Genomic DNA, 25,398 nt, shown 5'->3' with positions numbered 1-25,398 from the left:
ATATGCATATAATTTAAAAGATCCTTCCAGATCACTTTATGACATGTGTTTAGAAAGTCCTGAATTCGTAATGCGATATGAGCAGTATTTCTTGGACTTTCTCCGTCTGTTACCAGATTGTGTACTGACATTTTCAGCTAGAAATAAATGCCTTCTTAAGATACAGGATGTCATTTCTCATTACACTAGAATGACATATGGTATTCGTGCATCTTAAGAAACAATGAAAGTGTCTGTCGATTTATAGTCGATGTTACATAAAATGAAAATGCTACGATGTTCCTTTGACATTTTTATATCATCGTAGAACAAAATATGGATAACAACTTTCCCAGAGAGAGATATGAATGCAACTGGATTAGATACTGGGTTTTTAGATAAAGTCCTTAACTTATAAACGGCCTTTCAAGAAGATAAACAATTGAAAACAAATGTAATTCCTTCCGTCTCTATCAATTATCTAAGGGTAGAAGAAAATGTGACTAATAGGTGAATTTGGAACACATACGAAATAAAATTTAAAGATATCTTAGAACTCTTTTTTGGAGAAACATTGAGATAATCTATGTACGATGTACGAATTACGTTAGCTGAATTAAAAATGTGTGATTTCTTCATAAATGCGCGTTTGATTATCGAAAATGATACTTAGTTTGAAACATATGATTGAATAAAAGTCTTCATTGTAGTACAATATTCATCAACCGTGCCGGATTACGTTAACTAAAACATTCGTCGTTATATTCATAAATGCCATCGATACATTTTTTGTTTTGTTTTTCTCAATAAACAAGAAACACGATACACCAGAAATGTACCAAAATAAAAGGTATGTTTAATTTAACTGCGAGGAAAAATATTCTTAAAAACTATTTTAACGACTGCTTTCTATAAAACTTAAGCTACAATCTATTTGTATTTGTACTTTTATAATACTGCAAATAAATTTCTCGAATTTCCATTTATTAAGATGCACGATATATAAAGCCGCATATCTTGTGAACGAATTTTCCCTTTAGCGGTCCCCTCTACACAGACGGTATTAAATGCCTTCTTTACACTTTTCTATGTAAAAATAACAATTTATAACATATTTCATTCACTTCCTGCAAGACTATCCTTGTCTTGAAGGTCTGTCTTAACAAATAGGAAATCAAAAATACCAAAAATATAGGGTTGACAGTAATGCAATAACTGAGACACGTGATGAAAACGCTAATATTGCTTAGTCAGAAATACCTACTTTCACTTTTATTTTACCAAACAGCTTCAACACAACTTTTGAAGCATATGAATTAGCTTAAAATCATCCGCAGACATTCCTCTTTACAATCAAGCATCAATAAAGCTTATATCTGGCATGAAAACGGCTCTTACTAGGCGGGAAATTGCACTATGTATGAAATGGATTACATTCGAGTGGACCATATCCGTAGAATTACTACCTATCGGTTTCCTTTATATGGAAAGTGAATATATCGAAATTGATTGGCCGTTGCGCAATGCCATTTTTCAGTTTACATTACAAACAAAATGACCTTAATCGCGATGCTTTTATATAAACCATGGAGTTATTGAATCCCTACATAAAGTTTATCAAATAATATTAGATCGTCATTTTGTAAATATCTATAACAAATGAAGCAGTACAGCCATGGTTTTCTTGCTAATATTCACGTATTGATTTCAACAAGCGCTTGATTGGTGTCTGCAAGTTCAACATGTGAATTTATTAAACGACTGGTTACTTCAGATGATGATGCTTAATTTGCATAAACTAAATAAATAAACAAAGTAAATTACTTTAATTATACATTCAAAAAACTAAATAAACAAACTTTGAAAATAACAACAACAACTGTAATGCAGAACAGAACAGAACAGAATATATGGTTTATTTAGACTTGAGCACAATACTCATCGTCATAACAACATGTTTTATACATGTAAATAACAATGCATGCGTTGAGAGAGAGCCAATACATGATAATAATAATAGAAATAAAGGGACCTTAGCATGTCAATAACACAATATAACAAAGTCATATAGTAATAAAGAAACATTAATCTAATTCATTGTCGCGTCTTTCAAAGGCTCTAATACAAAATAGTGCTAACTTTTGCAGTACTGATTTTTTATCTTCGTTTAACAATTGTATAAATTTATGAACACTAGGATTAGTAGTAAAGTACCTTGAAATAAACATATTTCTCAAATCATTATACAACGGACATATCAATATAAAATGAAATTCATCCTCTATGTCACCCATATTGCATAATGTGCATATTCTTTGGCTTCTACATATACCTCTGTGTCTTCCTGTTTCAATAAATAGCTTATGAGAACTCAACCTTATTTTGGCTAACATATTTCGATGTTTAACATTTTCTAATACACTAAAATATTTCGATTTTTCGTAACAACTTTTCAATTCTCTATAAATTTGTAGCGATGAACATAGTTCCATACCAGCACGCCACTGTGTAATATAAATATCACGAAGTCGTAATCTAAACAATGGAATGAACTGATTTATGATAACTGATTCTGGAAACAACCATACATCTAGGAAACCTGCATTTTGTAACATATCCCGAACTTTGGAAGTCCAGTTTACAACAGCTTGGTTACTTATGATATCATTTCTTTGACTTTGTACAATCGATGACAAAATACAGTTTTGACTCTTATTTCCATGTAATTTTAACCAGTATTTAGCTATCCTTACATACCTTTCAATATACAATGGAAATCTACCTAGTTCTGAGTACAATGACAATGTGTTCGTAGACAATTTAACATTCAGTAACCATTTACAAAATTTTTTATGCACACGTTCAATATTTTCTGCTTTAGCAAAGCCCCATACTTCACAGCTATAATTTAAAATTGATAAAACATAAGCATCAAAAAGATTTAACATTATTTCTACGTTGGCATCTAACTCTTTTGTAATGTTGAACAATGAATTCATTGCCCTTAGGCCTTTACCATTAAGTGTATTTGTTGCTGGTATAAACGAACCACCACTTGAAAAAACAATACCCAAATAATTAAAGTTCTGAACTATTTCAATATCTTTACCATCATATGTCCATTTGAATTCTCTATTTAGTTTTCCACCTTTTCTGAAAACAACTATTTTTGTTTTGTCAATATTAACCGTGAGATTCCATTTTTTACAATATGTTTCTAGGTTGTCAAGAGCATTTTGTAACCCTTCTTTTGTTTCGGAAAACAAGACAGCATCATCAGCAAATAACAACAGATAAATAGATATTTGATCAAGCGTTATACCGCCATTCAAATCTTCTTGTAAATACAATTCAATATCATTCAAAAACAAGGAAAACATTATAGGCGAAGTTATTTCCCCCTGAAAGAGACCAATTTCACTACTGAAAAAATCTGATAAACTATTTATATGCCTTACACAAAGTTTCACATCATCGTACATAGAGCGTATAATCGACAACAATTTCTCATCTATACCCGACTTTATCAATTTGTACCATAAACAATTTCTGTTTATAAAATCATAAGCTTTTTTATAATCCACAAAGCAACACATCAACTTGTTTTTATTTCTGATTTGCTTTTCAATTAAAGCATTCAATATAAAAATAGGATCGACAGTACCATAGTTCTGTTTAAACCCGAACTGTGCATCAGTCAAATTATCCGTTTTCTCGGCCCAGCGTTTCAGTCGCTCATTTATAATGACAGTGAATAATTTAGCAAAACAACTTGTCAGTGTAATTCCTCTATAATTATTTGGGTCCGCAGAATCGCCTTTTTTGTACAAGGGAATAATTAATCCTGTCGACCAGCTACGTGGATATACCTTTGTATTCAAAATATGATTAAACAATAATTCAATAGAGTGTACAGTTATGTTGATGCTTTCTTTAAAATATTCATATAAAACATTATCAAGTGAACAAGACTTATTACAACCTAACCGCTTAGTTGCTGAGAATATTTCCTCCCTCGTGATTGGTTGATCAAGTTCAACAAACGAACTTCCATGGTCTTCACTATTAAACTGCGATAAAACCTCGTTAAACTCCGCATTTTCATTCACAGTTGTATTACTGGACAAATTTTTGAAGTGTTCATAGAATTCGTCGATGCTTATATTTTCACCATTTGGGCTACCTGGTTTCTTTTTAAATATTTTCCAAAATTCCCGCGGGCTCTTTCTTCTCATTTCATTCATTTTCCTACCAAGGTTTCTATGATAATTTCGTTTACATTTTTTGCACGTACTTTTATAATCTCGTTTCTTTCCATATAGGTCACTCCTAGTAATGTCAGTTTTATTTAAATTAAAATCATACAATGCCTTTAAATACACCTCACGCTTCATTCTACATTCATCACTAAACCATTTTTTAATATGCGTATCATTATGCAAAAAAATAGCTCCCACGTATGGCAGACCTTTTTTCGAAGTAAGGCCTACCTTTATCATTTAAGAAGTCTGTAAATGTCTTTGTTACATTGTCTGAGCTCTCACCATTATTTATTTGATCAATTAAAGTTGATTCAAGATTTTGTATACTAGAGGATATATCATTTAAGAAAGCGTCTCTTTGTTCTGGCTTCCATCTATAAAATATTTTGGGCTCATTGCTCACAGTATCTCGTGTTGAAAAAATCCTAAATGAAAACGATAATGGGGCATGATTCGAAAACTCATTAAAATCTTGCACACAGAAATCTGTCAAATCTTCAAAATTCGGTTGTGCCGTTAATAAATAGTCCACCACGCTTTCTCCGTTATATGTCGTGCATGTTTTTAGAACCTTTGAGAAGTAATTTTAGTTTAAGTAGAAATTTTAAAATAAGATGGTAAGCTGAAATGACTCTGTAGTTGTAATATATAGTATTCTGGTTTTATATTTTACAACTTAGGTGCAGATAATTTTGACAAATCTGGTGTTCACTGTCAACTTTGTTTTTTCTTTTAGAACCTTTGAGAAGTAATTTTAGTTTAAGGAGAAGTTTTTAAAATAATATGAATTTTTGGCTGTAAGTTTGAAATGACTCTAGCAGTAATAAGTAGCAGTTTGTTTATATATTTTATCAATACCTTCTAATGACTCAAGAAAATTGGAAATTATGAATTAGCTTAATATGAATTTTATACATCATGCTTAAAAGATTATAAATAGGAATAGTCATAAATTTTAGCTGATTTTTTTTTTTTTTTATATATATATATATATATATAACTATATAATATCATAGCCAAACAAAATAGAATATATACACTTCGTAATTAATGAGCTAAATATTGGTTATAATATTTAACAGAACAGAACTGTTCGGGTTATAATATTGGTAGAATGTAAATAGAATTTTTAATAATGATTTTTAATAGGGATGTTTTATAGTCTCTTATAATTCCTATGAAGGAGTGGCTTTGTGTTATGTTAATGGTTTTATCTGTATATTGTAATGTACACAAAGATGAGACTCTAATAAAATATGACTTGACTTGACTTGTTATTTTACCTATGCCTTTGTCCTTATACAATCTACCGTTAACAACACGTATATTTGTAGACTTACAAAGATCAAGTAAACATTCACCGTAGCGGTTTGAACCAAAATCACATGGGCAATCGTGCGTCAACGGTATAGATATCAAAATGTCCTAAATTTCTGTCATGATCAATAAAATCGGCTTTACGAGCAATTCGTGAATTTGTATCACCAGTAATGAAAATTTTCTCCTTATTACTAAAGAAATTTATATCATTTTCTAATTGGCTGTAAATATCTATATCGTACCTATCGTGGATTGGAGAGTTTTCGGGTGCAATATATACCGCCGCTAAATAAATGTCATTTTCCATACCAAAAAATGTTTTGTCCAGTTTTAGCCAGACGAGACAGTCTATTTCATTTTTCACTAATTTAACGCCTTTTCTAACAGAGTTTTTGATATATATAATTAACCCCCCGCTAGAGCGTTTGGCACGCCTATGCTGAAACCGCCTATATGAATGAATAGGTTTATCATATCCACTCAGATCGATTTGAGAAGTTCTGTTTGTCCAAGTTTCACTCAGGCAAACAATGTCATTTTCACTAATAATATTAAGGAAGTCATCTGAAGATCGTTTTGCAATGGAAAGTCCCTCTACGTTCCACGATAAACATTTGAGGACCCTCTCCTGTGAGTCCTATGTATTGACGCTGTATAACTGCTTATTAATGTAAAGCTTATCCATTTTAAGGTATGCTTCTTTACCCTCATCCCTAGCCTTTTTCATAATTGGCACGAGCTTCCGTCTGGTTTCAACCACCTCTTTCGGGAATTGCTCTCCGACGCCATACGGTGTTCCCGAGAGCGATGCATACAGTACACAAATAATTTAACAGAAGAGTGGTCAAACCAGCACTTGCCTAGGGCGTGTTCCAGTGCTCTGTGTAAATGTTGTAATTTTCAAATAATAAAATATGATAATTACTTTATAGTACGTTCAAACAACAATTATTATCTTCATCATTTACAACCATGTCATCGGTTTAAGATATATCATTAACTTGATGTACTAAAATCGCAACTCTGCCATTTCCGTGTGATTACATTTTACTTATTGTCAGGTAATTCGGCGTTGTTCTCACATAGATCTAGCTCAATACAAACGGCTTTCGAAGCCAAAATCGTATACATAGAAAAGTAATTACAGATCCATTATCTTAATGCTAATTTTACAATATTAATACGGCTTCAGCTAAAACCGCTTTTCAGGAAAAACAGACTGTGTTTGAATGACTGTCCTTACAAATAATTATATTTTGTTACGCCAAGCACAGGATCCCTTTTTGTCAGAAAGCAACAGATTTACATGTTTTGAAAAAGACAGCTTTCCTGAAAAAATAAAATTCAACTTTTATTTTCTACTAAAGCATTGATATATAAAGAAAAATATCAAATGAAAAATCTGTGTGAGTTTCGTTTTATTGTATAAAATCATTTAACACGAAGATACGCCAGACACTGGTTCCATCACTCTTAAAGAGCTTGGATTTTGATATCAGGAATGAAAGTTTCTACTACCACAACTAAACCCAAATCACGGAAGGTTCCAGAACTTTCATGTATCATTAAGAATAAAAAGAAGATTCTGAAAAAATCGCCCTGTTAATCAGTATTGTGGTAGAGCATTCTGGAACACCATAGAATGTACACAAGTTATTGACATGATGTCCAAAAACTAGGTAAGTATTGTGGTACAACATTCTGGAACACCATAGAATATAAACAACTAATTGACATGATGTCTCAAAACAAGGTCAGTACACGAGGAGTTATCAATAAAGTAAAGCCAAAGTGGGAATGACATATACATAACACTATGATTAACATTTTGCTTTTCAATCCTATAAAAAGACTGCTAACGGATACGGGTTAATGAAGAGCGTGCCGCTAATGATCGCTAATGCATGCTGTCAAGGAAATAACAGTTATTCGAGAAAACAGAAAAGTCACGTTCAGTGATGACATATTTCTCACGGTCGATAAAAGCTATTTAATATAATTCTAGATTATATTTCACATTTAAACGTTAACATTAAAATTATGTTGAATTTCATGTTTTAAAATTACCTAAAGAGCCTTAAAACTATGTCAAACACTTTATAAAATGATCTGTAACATACGAATATGTCATTATATTCGTCTCACATGCCTAACCTTTAATCTGCTGGCGGTAAGTGATTCTGCCTTTGCGGCCAGTGCAGACCAAGATGCACTGTTCGCTATTCAGTCAATAAATTTTCATTCAACGCCCCTTTGAATAATAAGTGGTACTGCCCAAATTGAATAATGGACTAGTTCATTTTAGAAATTTAGCAGGGTAAAGGTTAATCTGAAACAGCAATGTTTCCGCGTTGAAGTCCGAGTTAAGTTCTATAAATACACAATCAGTGTACCGTTCTGTGAGTCTTTAATAATTTGGATGTTTCAATCAGTTATTTTGTTATCGTACAGGCGATATCAGTGGCTGGCCTACGTTATCTTACAGACTATATCAGTGGCGGGTCTACGTTATCGTACAGACGATATCAGTGGCGAGCCTACGTTATCGTACAGACGATATCAGTGGTGGGCCTACGTTATCGTACAGACGATATCACAGACGATATCAGGTGTGGGCCTACGTTATCGTACAAACGATATCAGTGGCGAGCCTACGTTATCAGTGACGGACCTACGTTATCGTACAGACGATATCAGTGGCTGGCCTACGTTATGGTAGACGATATCAGTGACGGGCCTACGTTATCGTACAGACGATATCAGTGACGGGCCTACATTATCGTACAGACGATATCAGTGGAGGGCCTACGTTATCGTACAGACGATATCAGTGGTGGGCCTATGTTATCGTACAGACGATATCAGTGGCGGGCCTACGTAATCGTACAGACGATATCAGTGGCCTACCTAGTGGAGAGTGATCTATCTAATTGGCAGTAGAATCAATTACATGTAAATCACGTTTTTCTCGTTCAGTTTTCCATAATAGTTAAACCACTGAATGTACAAAATGCTGGTGTGTTTTTATTATGTATTTTTGACCCATACGAATCACCATTAAGTGCCAAATTGGAGTCATATTTCATTTTTTAACTAGATATGACATTTTCTTAATCGGTTATATTTAAAATAACCCTCTAAAACAGAAAATAATACTTGAAATATTAATTAACATTATTATATTAATAACATCAGGAGACAGAGAGTAAATTTACACGAAAGTAAGACAACTATGGCTTATGAGACTAAGAAATCTTATAACGAATAATATTTCATCCGCCGGATGTCAATGAAAATATCACAAAACGTATTGATATATTTAAGAAATAATAATTTTTTCGTTCTTATGCGAAACAATATATCACTCAGGCCTACGGCCTTCGTGATATATTCTTACGCATTAAGAACTCAAAATTCGGGTTATTCTACGATAAACCACGTTTGGGAACTTATTCGTTCTTATGCGAAACAATATATCACTCAGGCCTACGGCCTTCGTGATATATTCTTACGCATTAAGAACTCAAAACTCGGGTTATTCTACGATAAATCACACTTGGGAACTTATTATTTCGATTCTAACACGACATACTAGTATGAACAGTGTTAGAAAAAATGGTAACTACTTTTACGACTGTGCTACGCACCTTGATCGTCCTTGCACGCTTGTGGTTTATTGCAGAATAACCCGAGATGAATTTTGCTCTACATGTATGTAGGTTATTTGCTGATCGTGTTAGAATTGTATAGGCCTATACAGTGTACATGGAAACAATTATTATTGTTTTTGAGTGTTTTGATAGCAGTATTAACTAGGACACTTCTAAAAGTTTGAAGAAAATTACTTACAACAAAATGGTAACGACAAAGCAACATTTATCGATGTAAAATTGGAAAGCAGGTTTTACAAAAACTGTCAATGTGCCCGTTCCTATCTGAAAGGTCTTTGAGTTCAAACGGTACATTTATTTTAATAATTTCAACTGCCATTTCTATTTATTCATTTTAAAAGGCATTATATCCTTTTATTATACCTCTCATAAATGTCCAATGCAAATTTCCTATTAGTTTAACTTGAATAATATATCATATTCCCCTTTGATTTTACATATCATGCGCAAAAGCGTTATTTTCAATTTCTGCGCATGTGATATGATCCATAATTTTTATCACATGCGCATCAGCGCTATCTCGTTTTTCTGCGCATGTGATATTATTTTTCCATATCTCCAGTTGAGAGATTGATTCTTTCGCATTGATTAAAATACTGAGACTATAAATTTTCAGACGAGGCGCTTATATATAGGCCTACTAACTTTAGGATTAAATTACCTTTTCTGGTGTTAACGCATGTGTAAATCCGGTCGAATGTTCTTTTTTTAATGATTTTCTACGTGTTAAAAATTTCGAAAACAACTTTTTATCAAATATTGAATCGAAACTATCACCATCAGATTGGAAATGATCTAACTAAGAAAGTGAGTGCTCACACTTAAATATGTTTCGTTTAGAAATAAGAAAGTTATCGCCGTTTTTCGAATGTTGAAATATGCGGATGAATTTAGAGCTTAGCGATATGTAAATCTATCAAAAAAGTTTTATTACAAAGCAAAGTCGCCACAATGTCCGAGTGCTAGCAAGTAAAGATTTCTTAATTCTGTTTTATTATTTGATTAGTAATTGGTTTTTAATAAATCATTATGTTGATTTTCCAGTAGATGTTTTGACCTTTATGTATTTTCGGTATAATAAAATAAATATTGCATAAGGGTGATATGAAAAATGTTTACCCCTCGAAATATGAATATAGACCTCGGGTGGCGCCTCGGTCGATATTCATATATCTCGCGGTGAACAATTTTCATATCACCCTCTCAGGAGTGCAATATTTATATATTATTATACCTCACATAAATATCCAATGCAAATTTCCCATTAGTTTAACTTGAATAATATATCATATTCCCCAGTAATTTTATATCTCATGCGCAAAATCGTTATTTTCAGTTTCTGCGCATGTGATATGATACATAATTTCATATCACCTGCGCAAAAGCGCTATTTTGTTTTTCTGCGCAGGTGATATTATTTTTTCATATCTCCCGTTGAGTGATTGATACTTTTGCACTGCGTAAAAGACTGAGACGTTAACTTTTCAGAAGATGTGCTTTCATAATTTAGGATTAAATTTCTTTCATTTGTAAACCCGGTCGATTTTTCTTTTATTAATGATTTGTTCTACGTGCCAAAAATTTCGAAAACATTTTTTTTTATCAAATATTGAATCGAAACTATTTCCATGAGATTGGAAATGATCTAACTAAGAAAATAAGTGCTCACACATAATGTTTCGTTTAGAAATAATATAGTTAACGCCGTTTTCTGAATGTTACTGCTAGCGATTTTAGCAGTGTCACAATGTTGAAATAATTATGCGCATAAACATAGGATTCAGCGATATGCAAACGTCTCGACTAAATCTATCAAAAATGTCTTATTACACAGAAGAGTTGCCACCCGAGTGCTAACAAGTAAGCACTCCTTAATTCAGTCTCCATTATTTGGTAATTCATTTTTAACGTTAGATAAATCATTTAAATCATTATGTTGATTTTACAGTAAATGTTTTGACCTTTAATGTCATTTCGGTATAATAAAATAAATATTGCATTCCTGAGAGGGTGATATGAAAAATGTTCACCCCTCGAAATATGAATATAGACCTCGGCTGGCGCCTCGGTCGATATTCATATATCTCGTGGTGAACATTTTTCATATCACCCTCTCAGGAATGCAATATTTATATAATATGTTTCCGAGCCGAACGTTCACCGCAAAATTTACAGAACTTCAATCCATTGCTACCACATGTTAAATTTTACTAGTTCTGCTGTACAGCCACAGCTATAATTATGTAAATGCTTAAACTTAAATAAATTTAACTAATAAATGTCTAAAGAAATAACAAATAACACAGTTCCAATCAAAGTTTGAATATAAGGTTTATAAGGTTTAACAGATTACCTTATGTAACATTTTTGCAAGAGACCACAATAAATTTCTGTTTCATTCGAACAAAACGTACGTCTGTCTCTGCAGATATATGTTTTAGTGTCTTAACCATAATATCACACAGTCGACCGATAGATATATATATATATCTGACAAGCACCAAGGCGTCTAATAATACAACAGCGGGAGCAGAATTGCTACACTTTAGCCTCAAATAATTCATCAGTGTCAGGTCTGTAATAGCATTCAGTAGCACAATGGTTATGATATCATTAAAGGTATCCTTTGTTTAACCCTTACCCTGCTTACTTTCTCTAATGAACTTGTCCATCTTTCAATTTGTACAGTACCATTAGCTATTAAAAGTGGTGATTACCAAAAAAAAATACTGACTGAATGGCGAACAGTGCAGACCATGATCAGACTGCACGGATGTGCAGGCTGATCTTGGTCTGCACTGGTCGCAAAGGCGGACTCACTTCCCGCCAGCAGGCTAAGGTTTAAAATAAGCAGCCACAGGTTTGATGCAATGACGACGCTCATGAATATCAGCGTCACGTATCAAATGTTTGGAATAAAGGCAAACAATAAGAAGTGGTCTTACTTTTTGGGTTGCTACGAACTGTCCTTGTGTCAACTCGGGGTTGATCACTGTTTGGCTAAATAATTATAAACAAAGACGTATGTAGAATTCAAGGATTAACTGTAAATGGGATAACGACAAACATGTGCAGGTAACAATGTAAAATTGAATATTTACACGGGCCTTTGAAAGTAGAATTTTTATACTGTGTACACGTTAAAAATATCATGTAAAACAAGAGTTAAGCCCACCTCTTTAGCTCAAAATTCAATAGTAAGAGTGCAGATCTACAGATCACGCGTCCAACGAGGTGTATGTTTTTCTCCATAACATTGTGATAACATACATTGTCTTCGTCCTCCACCTCTGATAAATATGGAGAAGTTGGAAATTATTTGCGGACAATAAGTCGGTAATAGTGCAGAATTAAGGAATACTGGTTACGCTAACTAGTCGCCGTTACATAACTGAAATATATCAGGCAAGTTTCGTAAAATTTAAAATTCGATTCTGTGTTTCCCGATGTTTATTGTCATTTGAAACTTCTCTTCATTAAGCTGAAACAAAAGGAAATGAATGTAGTGAATTAAATCTTAATCAATGTTTTCGAAACAAAAAGAATAATACCCAGTAAAAATGGAAGTAGAATGGAGGAATTTTAAAAGAACAAGGACGAAATCCACATCCATACAAAACTCCGCATGGAAATATGTGTTAATGTACGAGGACTGTTCAAACGTAGACTTTCTCCCACTAGCTTTTACGTACTTTATTGAAGCAAAGAAAGAAATCCACAATCATAATTTACAATCGTTCTGCTAATGTGACGTGATTTTGATTATACAATTAGAAGTTATACCTCCTTGAAGCTGACATTAATTTATATTATTATGTAAATTTCTTTTATCAATTTTGATAAACACTATAGTTATAAGAATACCGGAAACATCATTTCACACAGGGTGCGCACCGTAAATAGTTGGTCTTAATCCAAAGCGTCATAGATTGACGCTAACCTCGAATCACGGATCTTTTGTTTTCACACTCGACTGGCAATTTTTAGCCATTTGCGAATCGTTTGTACCACCTGAAGACCAAGACGCAAATGAGCGAACATTTTTACGGTGTCATAAATTTCAGACGGTGTACGCCAAAACCCCTTCATAACTTAACAACTGTCCTGTTATTTATGCGAGCAGATGACGACATTACACACCTTTACACCCGTAACAGCAACTTTGTAATACTTTGCAGTAATACTTTGTCACAGAAGTGTGACCACTTTTGATTACTTTTGAGTTTGATCATTGAAAGTAAAACTTAATGTAAAAAATATAAACCCCATATGATGTGTTACGGGTACTTCTTAAACAGGGTGAGGAAAATTGATAAAACTTGTCATTTCTCTGTCATAAATTGTGATATGTACAATACCAGTCTTAATAGCGAGTTAGGAATCTAGAAAAGAAAGAAGCAAGCGTATCCATATCGTTAAGATTATTAACTTCTATATGATATATATAAGTATCAACACCCATAGGAGCAAAATACGGAAAAGTCATGTTTCATATATATTGCTAAGATAGCGTTAAGTGCTGTTAAATTATTTGTGACAGCTGTCTGCGTGTCTGTGGTAAACTAAACATAAAATCTCTTTCATAGCGATATAAACACTAGTCTGTGACAAGTGAAGGGCGCTTAGTTCTCTGTGGAATACCAACAACCGTTCCTAAATAACAAAAAAAAGATGTTTAAAAATGGAGAGTGTCTTACAAACAACATAGCATATAAAGTGGAGAAATCACATATACCTATACTAATAGATGCAATTTGGTAGTTCTTGACATGAATTTTGCAAAGAACGTCTCCGCTGTTCCTAACTGACAAGAACAGATTTATTCTAGAATTATTGTATACTTTATCACAGTAATGAAAAGAAAGATATGTGCAAAGGACCTCGGATACAGTCGGGTATAGTCATATGAGAAAATCGTCTGCTTAGGTGGAACTCTGTTATACAGATATTATACTTAATTGACTCCATGATTACAAAGGACCATAATGACCAGAAAATATCAGAATATATCTATATAATATGTAAAACAATTTTAAAAATGAATTCTCCCGAATCAAACATTGATGTACATCAATGTCAATATCTTATAATATTGATTATCCTATTTCAAATCCTGATGTTAAGACATACCCGTTTAGTTGGTTAGTCTAAAATAATATAAAATGTTTTTCAAAACTGTACAGAATTTCTTTTATTCATTACACAGAAGTCACAATGAACCCATATTTACAATATACATTTTCTCTTCGGTTACGTATGTATTCTTCTTTGCAAAATTGGCATTATATGTTTGTAATAAGAAGAAATTGTTTTTTATGGCAGATGCCATACAAGCCGAAATAGCATACGCACATATGCTATCGCACTGAAAATGTCGACTTCAATATGGGTCCAATACCTTAAACTATTTATTTTCTCCTCCGAGCTCACAAATAAAGCTATCAATTCCCTTTAAGCAAACCAGATCGAATCGGCTCTAAAAGCCATCAAGAAGAAATGACGGATAAATATCGTCTGAAAAAGGGAGGTTCGTATAGATTGCATTCATTTGCAAAGAGATTAGTATATAACCTTGCAGCACAAAATGGCATGTGAACAGAATATTAAATGACATTGGGATTGCGTATTTTATATGTTTTCTTATCTTATATCTAGCTATTATGCCTTTAAAATCATGCTCATATTGCTATTACTTACGGAGCATAAGTGAAAATACCAGCGCACTGAAACCTTGGATTGACCTGTTTTGCGTTATCTATGCATCATGCTTTTAAGGACTAATATATGCATTCTTACTTTGATTTACTGGTTTTGAATATACACGGTAGAGAAGGTCTTGAGAAAGCTGTCCAACATAATTTTCTGAAGTATATTGGCAAGCCCATTGTGTCCCTGTTAGCGCTGTGTAAGCCATAAGCGAACATTGGATGGAAGCTCAATGAATAGTTTCCACAAAGCAACAAGTTGCATATAAAGTATCTATATGCAACTACAGAGCTGCCATAATAAACATTCTTTTGTCTACTATCATACGTTTTGAAACACAAAATTATTACACTATATCAAGACGAAATGTTATTTTAATCGGTACTACTGATGAAATTCATCAAAACCGAAAGTACTTAATAAAGTTAATGGCTCATATAAACGTACAAAATATTCTTCCATATGCATTAGAAAATAACAAATAAGTTCACTTGACCCTACTCAGTTGTATACATCATCCAACTTTATAAGCACTGTCTGGAGTATCTGAACCAATTATACTGCTTATTGCCTTGAACGGCATACATTCAAGTGTCTACACCATTGGGCAATGACGTCATTGTTGACCTTTGTTCGATATTAATGGTACTCGATAAATGAATGCGAGTCCACTAGATAGTAATTGATATTTACATAGTCTGCTATTAGACGGTTTGCAAACCGATTTACGTTGGGTGACCTTAGAAATGTTTCCACATGTTTGGTGAAGCAGACACTTAATTTGTGTGTGATTGATAATGATGATAAGATTTGTAATAAGCTTGGGTGACTATAACTGGCTGTAAGTAATTTTCTTTCCTAAATATAGTTCGCATAAGGCAGTAATAAGGTGATTATAACTTGGATCACAATATATTGTATTTCCGGATTACTTGATCATTAAATGATAGGAAAAAGGAAATTATACTGCGAGTACGTCGTGACTTCGATAAAGTTAGGGCATTTTATCATTGAAATAAAGTTATATCAGGCTGATTAATCACAACAAAGAACATACTGAATTTGAGCCGCGCCATGAGAAAACCAACATAGTGGCTTTGCAACCAGCATGGATCCAGACCAGCCTGCGCATCTACGCAGTCTTGTCAGGATCCATGCTGTTCGCTTTCAAAGCCTATTGCAGTTAGCGAACAGCATGGATCCTGACCAGACTGCGCGGATGCGCAGGCTGATGGTCGCAAAGCCGCTATGCTGGTTTTCTTATGGCGCGGCTCATTTATTTGGGTCGCTATCAAGACCATTTAAGAGACACTAATACATCCGTTGTGTCACTGGGTGCGTCTACAATGCAAGTTAGAGCAGAAAAAGAATGGGATGGAATTGAAAACAAACACATCTGTGGACGTCTCTTAATTGTATTTTGGTACTTGTTACATGTATTAATGTTGAGTTCTGCATAGCCCGGTGCTAGAGGTTGCGTACAGCAATATGTATTTCCACTAACGTCCATGAAAGGCTCAATCAAACCGGGTCCTTTTTATTTTGTTTTCGCCTTAGGCGACCTGTAGGGTTTCCATCTTTTTAAAGTCCAATGTCGCAAAACTATACAATCATACCATATTCAAATATTCAAAATTAAAGCCACTTTAAAATGTCCAATATGACCATAGCCGACAAAATGATATGTTGCAAAACGTTTGGATTTAATAGTTCATGGTGAAATCCATTTCCTGGAAACTATAAATGAACACGAAACATTGAAGCATAAAAGTGACTTAAAGGAAAAGAATAATTGCAATAATTGTTACAAACAACTGCAACAAAATGACACTCAGACAGAAATATCATTTTTGCCAATATTACCTGAACAAACGATTTAGAAAATAATGTTGCTGCGTCATTAATAACAGAGATAATTTTTGTTGCGGTAGTTGATAAAAATGAAAAGATTCCACTTTATTACCATTTCCAAACTTTCGACAATGGAATGACAGTTTCTAATTGTATAAAAAGCATGACAAAAACGATAGAAAACTTTGATTTGAATGTTCAAGGTAAATTTTATAATATTTTCCTTACAATTACCTAGTTACTGTAGTGTGGCAACATTGTTTGAATCCTGTAAAGAATTAATTTGAATATCAAAATATTCATTTTTCGTATTTTCCTTTTGAGTAATTATTTTGTCCTCTGTTCATATACAGCTGATACTTATATATAAGGACATACTTTACAGTCACTGAAAAGTAAATAGACAAGGATAACAAATCTCTTGAGACGTCCTTATATCTTTCAATATATTCAACTACAGACTACGCGTCCAAGTTGGTCTTTAAGCGGGTCGAAAGAAAATCTGAGATTCATTTATATTAAGTTCATACTTTAAACATGTTCGTAAATACAAATTAAGAGAAAAGTAATATAGATCATTAAAAAGTCTTTAAAAAGTCCTTAAAGTTTTGATCTTAAACTAAAATAGTAAATCAATGTACAAAAATTACTTTCCAGTTCGACTGGCCACAAATGACAAAAACTAGAAAATGCTTTTGTAAAAAAGCGCATGTCTCCCCCAATGCAAAGTCCTATAGGCAAGAAGTCAATAGGGGTCAGGAGTGAAAGTCAAAGAGACACTGATGGTTGGCAGCAATAGGGATCATCTACTTGGCATGTCCAGTCATCCCGCTAAATTTCAACACTCTTGGCCTAGTGGTTCTCAAGTCACTGTTCAGGCTCCTGTGACCTTGACCTTTGATCAAGTGACCTCAAAATAAATAGGGGTCATCTACTCTGCATGTCCAATTATCCTATTAAGTTTCAACAATGTAGGTCAAGTGGTTCTCAAGTTATTTCCAAAAAATTATTTTACATGAAACGGCCACTGTGACCTTGACCTTTAATAGACTGACCCCAAAATCAATAGGGGTCATCTACTCTGCATGTTCAATCATCCTATGAAGTTTCAACATTCTGGGTCAAGTGGTTCTCAAGTTATTGATCGGAACTGGTTATCAATGTTCAGGCCCCTGTGACCTTGACCTTTAATGGAGTGACCCCAAAAACAATAGGGAACAATCATCCTATGAAGTTTCAACATTCTGGGTCGAGAGGTTCTCAAGTTATTGATTGGAAATGGTTTTCCATGTTCAGGCCCCTGTGGCCTTGACCTTTAACATAGTGACCCTAAAATCGTTAGGGGTCCTCTACTCTGCATGACCAATCATCCTATGAAGTTTCATCATTCTGGGTCAAGTGGTTCTCAAGTTACTGACCGGAAATGGTTTTTAATGTTCAGGCCCCTGTGACCTTGACCTTTCACAGAGTTATCCCAAAATCGATCGTTAGGGGTCATCTACTCTTTATGATCAATCATCCTATTAAGTTTCAACATTCTGGGTCAAGTGGTTCTCAAGTTACTGAAAGGAAATGGTTTTCAATGTTCAGGCCCCTGTGACCTTGACCTTTAATGGAGTGACCCCAAAATCGATAAGCGTCATCTACTTTGCATGTACAATCATCCTATGAAGTTTCAACATTCTGGGTCTAGTGGTTCTCTAGTTATTAATCGGAAATGGTTTTCCATGTTCAGGCCTCTGTGACCTTGACCTTTGATGGAGTGACCCCAAAACCAATAGGAGTCATCTACTCTTTATGACCAATCATCCTATGAAGTTTCAACATTCTGGGTCAAGTGGTTCTCTAGTTATTGATCGGAAATGGTTTTCAATGTTCAGGCCCCTGTGACCTTGACCTTTGACGGAGTGACCCCAAAATCAATAGGGGTCATCTACTCTTTATGACCAATGATCCTATGAAGTTTCAACATTCTGGGTCAAGTGGTTCTCAAGTTATTGATCGGAAATGGTTTTCAATGTTCAGGCCCCTGTGACCTTGACCTTTGACGGAGTGACCCCAAAATCAATAGGGGTCATCTACTCTTTATGACCAATGATCCTATGAAGTTTCAACATTCTGGGTGAAGTGGTTCTCTAGTTATTGATCGGAAATGGTTTTCAATGTTCAGGCCCCTGTGACCTTGACCTTTGACAGAGTGACCCCAAAATCAATAGGGGTCATCTACTCTTTATGACCAATGATCCTATGAAGTTTCAACATTCTGGGTCAAGTGGTTCTCTAGTTATTGATCGGAAATGGTTTTCAATGTTCAGGCCCCTGTGACCTTGAACTTTGACGGAGTGACCCCAAAATCAATAGGGGTCGTCTACTCCAGCAGCCCTACAACCCTATGAAGTTTGAAGGTTCTAGGTCAAATGGTTCTCCAGTTATTGCTCGGAAATGAAGTGTGACGTACGGACGGACGGACGGACGGACGGAAGGACGGACGGACGGACAGGGCAAAAACAATATGTCTCCTGGGGGAGACATAATTACGTTATCACTTACCGCCACGGTCTGTTGCATGTTTACATAACCAACAATTCGAACAGTATTTACTATAGGCTTCTTGAATGTGGACGTGGTTTGTTTAGTGTACTTTTCACAAAATTATCCTAAATTGCTAAAAACGCTTCTTGAAGTGTTTCCTAATATACCAGTGGCATTCAGTTAAGAGATGAAAAACAAAGTTAGTAATGTGAAAGCAATTGCTAATAATTTCCAGATATGGCAAACAAGCGGTATGACGCAGGAACAGCCATTATCCAAGTGATTTATATATCTGGCAAAACTTTATTTGGGCGGTCATGCGAGTGATTTTCTTCATTTGCAAAAGAAAACATAGTATAAAGACAGGCTTAGGAAGTCTTAAGATCTGTTACGATTTTTAAACTTATATGTTGGGAATATTGAGATTACATTACTTCCGTCGTTTCCACATGGCTGGAAACCATGAAAATTCTTGTCTGTAGCTGCAAGACCCAGAGGTTATATAATCGGTGTTTAGCATTGTCTAGTGGACCTCCATCATATTTGTTCAAATCATGCCCTTGTAGGTAAAATTTGCCCACCCTAGGCTTGCTGTAGTTTATGTAGACTTTGTAGATTTTCTTGTCTAAAGCCTCAAGCCCTAGAGCTCAGATATTTTCTAGAAGACATTGTCTAGAGATTCTCCGCCAGATACGTTCATATCATGTCAATGAGGTCAAAACTGGTCCCGCCCAGGGGTATCACTCGTTTAGATAGACTTATATATTGAAAATAAACCTTATTGCAGAAAACATCAACGCCTAGTGCTTAGATGTTTGTCAGGTAGATGTTTGTCAGGTAGAAATGTATGGATAATACACGTTTTGTTTTGGTGTATTAACGTCTGCGGGCTTCTGCAGACGTAAATACACAAAACAAACGTGTATTGTCGCTATTCTTGCATAAAAACATTACACGACGACTAAATATAATGTTTTCATATGTGATGACTTAACGATTCCGGCATATTTTTAATTACCATTCCGTTGTTGTAAACATGTTTAAAATGCATAACCAGGACTTAGAAATCAACAACATTACCAAAAGCAAATAGTGAAGAATTTTAAACGGTTTTTTATCTCTCGTTATTACAAACATGAAATTACCAATAATTGTTCATATAACTTCAAAATTTGGTAAACAGCATCACAATTTCAAGAATGATAACTTTACATTAGAGTTATTTTTAGTCATTTGGAGTACGGATGAGGATGAGTACGTACGCAGTGGCAAGCTTTCAAGCTGTTTATATAAATTCTACAAGAAATTAGATAAAAACATACCGACTGATACTTACCAAAACCATATGATTCTTAAAAACAAACAATCGCACAAGTTACACGCGATTCTTAAACATTGACGGTTATCTACAAAAACTGAAACAACACTCAATTCTAAAAGGAGAGTAAACAAGGGAATGAGCGAGTATTAACATTGTTGGGGGCTGGTAACTGATGCAACAAAACATTCTATGGTTTAGATTGCATCTTTTATGCTACAGAAAGTGGTTAATATGGAAGAAAAAAGACGCAGATACCAGAAGTCAGTCTGCGGAGAAATACATGTACGTGCCTGGGAAAGCATTTTAAAAATAAAAATCATGTATTAACAGCATGTGAATTGCCTTGTTTGCACATAATTTTTCTCCCGTTAATACATGGGCGGATCCAGTGAAAAAAAAGCTTTTATGCAAGAATGTAAAGAAGTCCTCCACCGTGTTTGTTGAAAAAAGTATCCCTTCGATTCAGTCGAGTTATATAGCACATTCACGCTCTTCCTGTTCTTAAAAGGTTCAAAAGAAAATATACAGAAATATTAATTCTAAATCAGTTACAATCAGTTACAATCTAGAAGTGTGTCCACAGGACACTGGTGTCCCCTTTTTTCACTGTACCTACTTTCGTGATTCTAGGTCAAACATTTTAATATATATGCAACACAGACTTTTAAGCACTTCATGATTGTGTATTTTTCGCTATGTCAAGGACTGTTACTCAGGATTGACTAAAACACCAGGTGCGCAGCTTCACATGCTGAATGACAATCCTGTGAGGTTTGCTCGGTCAAATACTTTTTGAGATATGAACGACACAAAATCAGACGGAAGGACATATTTTTGACTAAAGGGGAATTTGCAACATTTGGCAACATTTCTTATTTGTAAGAACTGGGTAAAACATAAACACTAACGAAAAAAGTATCAAAATCGGACCACAAACAAAAAAGATATTAGTCATTTGAGTACCATCTATGTACTCAAATGGCAGCCATTTTAGGCACAGTAACATCATCATTCCTTATATTGGGCATTACCATATATGGAAATTCAGTGAATAACAACAAAGAGAAACATATTTTGAGGGTCATGTGTAAAAGTGTATGTCTTAAATTTAAGCTCCAATTTTAATTGTATTTATTATAACATGTTTAATATAAGTTTGCCATAAATACAATATTTGTAAATGCCCATGCAAGGAAAGGGCGCTGTTTGTTTGTAGTCCGATTTTCATATTTTTTCGCCAATATATAGTATTCATTAAACTCTTTCTAAATATACACATTGTCAACTGTTGAATACTCCTCTTTAAGTTTAAAGTTTTCCCGTACACTGACTCTAGACTTGCTATATGTTCCAGTTTTTTTAAGTAATGAATGCGTTTAATATATTTGTATATTAAAGTTCTGCATAAGCCTGTGCTGGGAGGCGTAATTTTGATTTTCGGTTTTATATGGACGGGTCTTGGATAGAACCATCGCTTTCCATAAGCCAGTTGAATGACGGTGTGAGTGTCAGACTCAAGCAGTAGTATACTAATCATTTGCTTTGGTCACCTTCTGTACTTCTAAAGGATCTTCTCACTGAGTATAATAAAGGCACAATTTTCTCACAGTACCAATAACATTAAGTAGACAAAATATTCTCCAGTTGCGTCAATTGACGTGATATATCATATCCAGTATTTTAAATGAAACAACAACTGGTGTATACGACGTGTTTCAATTCGCAAATTTTCTCTTGAAAATTAAAACTTATTACAAAGGTTTAAGAAAGTCATAACAAATAAACAATGAATGACTGCTAGTCGTATTTTAATCATATTTGATGGCATTCAATCAGGGCTGCCGTATGTAGAAGGTGATTAATTAATCATTTCTCAAGTTTTATATCTGTTAAAGTTTCATACCGGAATTACTTGAAGGCTGATGATATATATTTCTATGGGTCAGATCTCATAATTAGATTCGAAGCATGGCTGGAAAAGCATTCTCATTCAGGGACTTTCAATGACCGGTCACAAAAAAGACAATGACAGTGTTCAAAGACGGCCACCCTCTTAAAACGAAATTTAACAGCAGTTTAATTTTAGAATTTTCAAGCTGCTAGGATTATACTAACCCATTACCTTTTTAAATATAAATAATCATTTATACTATGAAAACTGGAATTCACAGCAGGTGCTATTTCGTAAGGCAAAATACCTAAAAGTAACTATTTCTGTGCATTTATTCGATGTTTACAAAAGACCAGATTATAAAACACCTTTTATTTATGGAACATGTATTCGAAATTACTCTTGCATATTCAGATGTTTTTTGAAAAGCCTTTAGTTGGCATTTTGGTTTGTAATACAAGACCAGGTCTTATCGTCCGATACAGAGAACACCAGTTCTAAATGTTTCTTTGAGAATGGTTAGTGTTGGCGTTTTGATTATTAATTTAGGGGGACATATTGTAATAAACATTGATTTACGTTGGAAACAGCAAACACTTTACTTGAATTAAATTTTTTCTGCAATTTGTCTAAGAATTCAGTATTTCAAATTTTGTGTTTTATGTGTTTCAATTAAACTGTGTTGGCAAACACACAAGTTATAGCAGTTCAATCAATTATTTGCGCATCGGCATGTTTCATGCGAAGGTACGATTGTTTTACAAATACAATTTGCCTGTTAATATTTATTCCAGAAATACCTGTCTTCCACCTTTCCTTCCCATGATTACGTTTATATATATCAACAAATGATAAAGAAAACTGGATTTGTTCGATAATCGATGATCTTAAAATGGCGCATTAATGATCGGTTTTCAAACAATGGTTGCAATGTATCTGATCGAGTATATTATTTGTTAGGTAGTCTTTGTTTTACATATGAAGATTAGCATGTCTGCCTGTGGTTTATATATCATGCCTTTTATAACCATGACGTGTATAAGGGACTAACTGTCACATTATAGATTTACACTTCACTTAAAACGTCATAGATGTATTTTTGTCACATCTTATCTTAATATTCTTCAAGATCGAAAAACAAATCTACTCATCGTGTCATAAGAAACGAAATTTCACTATCTGAATTAAAGGAAACCTCAGTTGCAGAATTCGCATTAGTTCCTACAACCTCCTTATATAGAGGTATATGATTTGTTTTATAAACAACGCTTGTTAAATTTAGAAATTCGTCTAAAGACTTAGCAAGGTTTACAGAGGGCTTACAAACTTTAATAGATAGATTTTAGAATTTATCATCTAAAGTGATCTAATCTAAAATGGTTACTGATATTTTCACTTTGTCTATGTTTTATTTCTAATCTTCGTGAAGGTATTCTGAAATAAATGTTAACTATTAGTAGTGGTTGTTACACTTGCATAACAGAAATATAAATCAAACATACCGAAAACACAAGTCGAACCTCAGGTTTTGAAAACTCTGAATAAACATATTATATCAGCAGACAGTCTGATACATCCTAAATTTAAATTGCGGATATATGTTATTCCAGTTTATAAATGTTTGTTTCATCCACTTATAATGCGACTTAAAGGTAGTCAAGTCTGGTACATTGACAAAAAATGGAGAGATTTGATTGTGTTTGCGAAATGGCAATATTCATGTCAAGTACTTCAGTATATATCGTTGACTGTTTCAATTACATTATTATTATTATTCCGATTTTCGGTATACTTTATGATGTTCCTCTAATTCACAAACTGTGCAAGAAATGACGTCATCAGTTACTGTAGTGTTTAAGGGGGAACCCTTTTATTGTCAAAAATGTAAAGAACATCAGAAATTGCTTCAAACAGGAAAATAGACCAACCTTTTACTCAGTACAGTAGTTTTCCATCATATCATTATGTTCATTTTCAGATCCATGCAAAATACTATTTCTTATATTATTTTTGATTTGAAATAACCTTACTTAGTGTCAAGGTCAAATTATTTTACGTGAAACTGGAAGTCAGTTAGGTTCAAACTCCCTTATTCGTAAAGTGTAATTTTTTGTTCTCAGTGCAAATGTTTTGTTTTTATCTTACAATAAAAGCTTATGAATTAAATAAATTGTATGCTATACACTGTAAAAGAGCAAAACATATCAGCTAGAAGCATGACATATTTAAAATACCATTGCAATGGGAATAAGAAGGATACAATTTTCTGAAGTGTTTAAAGTGTTAATTATATGTGAATATTTAATGTTAAGATATATTTCGACTTTTCTATCTAATGGAACAGTATTTTTGAAGGAACATTTACTTATTGTATTTAACCTTGTACTAGTGTCACGGAAAATGAACGCACTTCCTGCAAAGTTTGTTTATATTTTGACATTTCTAAGAGTACACAGCAGAATAAAATTTAATTGTGTTGGATTAGGACATGCATGAAACTTAAGTAAAGATGTATCTTTCCTTTCTCTTTTTTTAATGTTTCAGATTTGCAATCATTGCTTTGGCGTTTGGCAAAAGGAAACTGCACGGTCAATGCTACTACCTTAAAGAATAAAGTGCTTGTATCATGTATTGTAAGTCATAAGAGTAACTGCTGCAGTTAAGCAAATATGATGAGCAAATACTGTCTTCCGTAATGACTGAAGTATTATTGCAAAAAAGGAGCCGTTGCAAAAACTAGTGCACAAACTGTTGTTGCTGCCAGTGAAAATACGTGATATCTGCGTTTATTTAAATTACATCATGCATCCATACATCATTTCTAACATACTAGTATATAATTCATTTATAACTTCATTCCAAACC

This window comes from Mercenaria mercenaria, chromosome 2, assembly GCF_021730395.1.
Source record: "Mercenaria mercenaria strain notata chromosome 2, MADL_Memer_1, whole genome shotgun sequence".
Classification (NCBI taxonomy): Eukaryota; Metazoa; Mollusca; class Bivalvia; order Venerida; family Veneridae; genus Mercenaria; species Mercenaria mercenaria.
This window is presented reverse-complemented; position numbering follows the sequence as displayed.